The sequence below is a fragment of the Micropterus dolomieu genome, linkage group LG05, assembly GCF_021292245.1.
Source record: "Micropterus dolomieu isolate WLL.071019.BEF.003 ecotype Adirondacks linkage group LG05, ASM2129224v1, whole genome shotgun sequence".
In the NCBI taxonomy this organism is placed as follows: domain Eukaryota; kingdom Metazoa; phylum Chordata; class Actinopteri; order Centrarchiformes; family Centrarchidae; genus Micropterus; species Micropterus dolomieu.
Window position 1 is genome coordinate 13600174 of NC_060154.1, and position 3473 is coordinate 13603646.

The 3473-nt window shown below is 43.5% G+C and overlaps 1 long non-coding RNA gene across 1 annotated transcript in view; it reads right to left on the reverse strand.

The window, feature by feature from the left end:
- Positions 1 to 3189: 3189 nt before the first annotated feature.
- The window catches only part of LOC123971341, a 2147-nt gene continuing 1863 nt past the window's right edge, over positions 3190 to 3473 (reverse strand). The window contains exon 2 of the long non-coding RNA XR_006825156.1: positions 3190 to 3467. This is a non-coding gene — a long non-coding RNA (uncharacterized LOC123971341). The remainder of the gene's footprint in view (positions 3468 to 3473) is intronic.

Below are 3473 nucleotides of genomic sequence, written 5' to 3' on the forward strand. Positions count from 1 at the left end.
AATACTCTAAACTGCTATTTGGTGCATATGCACAAACAACAGTCAGAGTTTTCCCCCCCAGTACCCGAAGGCGTAGGGAGGCGACCCTCTCGTTCACCGGAGTAAACTCCAACGTAGCGGTGCTCAGCCGGGGACTTGTGAGTATCCCCACACTCGCCTTGCGCCTCACACCTTGAGCAACTCCAGTGTCCATCCCCTATCAAGGAGTACGGTTCCAGAACCGAGACTGTGCGTGGAGGTCAGCCCCACCAGATCTAATTGGTAGCGCTCCATCTCCCGCACAAGTTCCGGCTCCTTCCCCCACAGAGAGGTGACGTTCCACGTCCCCAGAGCCAGCCTCTGCCGCCCGGGTCTGGTCCGTCGAGGTCCCTGACCTTCACTGCCACCCATGTGGCAGCGCACCCGACCCCTGCAGATCTTCCGATGGATGGTGGGTCCAAAGGTTGGAGAGGGGGGTGCCACGTTGCTTCTTCGGGCTGAGCCCGGCCGGGCTCCGTGGCAAACCCCGCCACCAGGCGCTCGCCGACGAGCCCTCCCTCTAGGCCTGGCTCCAGACGGGGGCCTCGGGCTTCCTCCGGGCAGGGTCTCTCCTCCTCTTCCTTGATTTGTCATCAAAGGTCTTTGTGAACCATTCTCAGTCTGGCCCCTCACCTGGAACCACTTTGCCTTGGGAGACCCTACCAGGAGCAATAGGCTCCCGACAACACAGCCTCCAGGTTCACCGGGGCACACAAACCTCTCCACCACGATAAGGTGATGGTTCCCGGAGAACCAATAGATTTTCCTAAATATTTCGAACTGTCAGAAACTTTAAATTTACTAGGCTAGTCCCTATTTAAAAGCTACTAGTACTTATTTATTAGCCTACTAGTAACTATTTCTGTTTCACTAGTAAAAATGAACTACTAGTAACTAATTGCATTGCCACTGAAATTGCCCATGTAGCTTCACAGTGGTGGGGGTCGTGTTCTTCAAGCTGATAAGTTTATGTCACATTGGGCCATTTCATGTGACAAGTAACCTAGCCTATATGCCACCATGCAAGTGAGTATGCTACAATAAGGAAGAACATTGATCAAAGTGCGTTTTATCCCATCAGGATGCATAGATAATCTTCAATCATCTGTCTTCTTGACCTAATCCTTGTGTAGAATGATCTTCATTAATATTTAACAGAGCTATTTGCATAGTTGAAGATATCAAGTTGTGAGTTGGAGATATCTTAGCTACTAGTGACTAAAAAATAGTTACAGTAAAAACATAACTGCAGTGGAGAAACACACTACCAATAGTGCTAACTCTGCATATTCATGGCAGTGCATGATTATGGTGTTGACTGCTTTCCAGTGGTAATTGTAAAAAGTAGGAACTGCAAGAAACTGTACTTTAAATCATGGTTGATAACTGCCATTGAGTAGTCACAATGAGAAACTGCAACACACCATTAGATAATCAAGGTTAATGCAAACAGGAGCGTAGCACAAAATTCTGGACCCCCTGCATAGGCATTCTCAATGGGCCCCTCCCCACATCCGCGGCTATTCAATTTAGTATTGTATTCTAGTTTTCTGATCTCTGTGGGCCCTCCTCACATGTGGGCCCTGTGTATTTACTGAGGTCAACAATAGATAATTGATGCTATGTATATGGAGCAGCAGCTAAAACACATTTAATAAAAATAGATAAGAGTTATTAAGAAAGCATTGAGAAATTGTGCTGGTATAATGAGATCAACACCAACTAAGGCAATCCAGGTTGAGTTAGGAGAAGTGCCCTTAGACCTGAAAAGCAATAAACTCATGCTTACACACTGGAGTCATTTACATGGATGTGGTTATGAAAACCCTTCAAAGAGTGTGATTCAGGAGTGTTGGGAGTATACTTCTTTTAAAGGTAATGGCTTTGGCTGTATAACAAAGGCTGAATCAAAGAAATATAAATTACAGAATACCTGGTGTAACTCCCCTACACCTATTAGTAATATCCCTACTTGGTTGTTTCCAAAAACTGAGATAGACTTAAATATAATGGCAGTAAAGACAGGATGGGAAGAGAGTGGGAAAGGACATATGGCAAGTCAGTGCAAGAAGCAAATATTACAGTTATTTAGTTATTTATACAAACAAGTCTAAAGATGAAAAGGACAAGGTAGGAACAGACCAACAATGAATGTAAGCATTGGGAAGAGATATCCTGATCAGGCGTCAGTGTACGCAGCAGAGATGATGGCGATTATTGTAGGGTTACAGTGGGAAGAGGAAGTACGACCAGACAGAGTGGAGTGTTGTGTAGTTTCTGTAGCAGCCCTTTATAGTATTAGAAAAATTACATGTAATAGAGAAGATTTAATGTTAAAAATCCATCAAAGTTTATTTAGATTACAGAAGCTTGGGATAGATGTGAGATTCTGCTGGGTACCTGCACATGTAGGTATAAAAGGGAATGATGGAGCAGACAAAATAGCTCAAAATCAACAAGGAAAATGAGAAGTTAAGGCAATAATCAAAAAAGAAATGATGAAGAAATGGACATGAAGAATAGTAGAAGGAAATATTACAGTGTGCAGAAATCTATCAATGCTCAGGGTGTGATTAGAAGGAACAGAAGAGAGAAAAGCGTTTTAACCAGACTAAGGTTTGGTCATACAGGATTAAATGAAATATTGTTTTTAATAAGCAAACGTCAATCAGATGAATGTTTGGAATGTAAATCCATAGAAAATGTCCGATGTTATTACATGTAGGAAACATGGATGAGAGGATTAGGCTAAATCAACAGATAAGTCAGGCAGGAAGCAAATGGGACCATGACGGTTTATTAGAAACAACAGGAGATGGGGTAAAGGACACACAGAAAGCTATTGTGCAATAATATAAAAAAAAGTACACGGATATATTATGGGGTTTAGTTTTATTTTATTTTGATGATGTGAAGTAGGATTGGCGACCTGTCCAGGGTGTACCCCGCCTTTCGCCCGATGTCAGCTGGGATTGGCTCCGGCGACCCTGTACACAGGACAAGCAGTTGACGATGGATGGAAGGATGGATGTGTAGTCCCTGTAAGTGCCACATACTCCGGTACAGTAGGTGGCGGTATGCACCTGTAAAACTCATGGTTGCATGGAAAAGAAAAAGAAAGAAGAACAAGAGGTCTAGGTCTTGAAGAATCCCAAAATAACAGAGAAAAGGGAGGTGTCAGGAGATCCGTTAGATCTACCGTTTAATATGTTTGAGCTAAGAAGAGCAATTACGAGTGCTCGTCAGACCACTCCAGGGAAGGACGCTGTATGTTATGGAATGTTGGCACACATGACAGATAGTGCACTAGACACGGTGTTGGGTTTGTTTAATAAAGTTTGGGATGTTGGCCAACTTCCTTTAGCTTGGAAACAAGCAATAATAGTGCCCATTCCAAAACCAGGAAAAGATCAGTCAGACCCTTCCAGTTATAGACCTATTGCATTAACCTCACA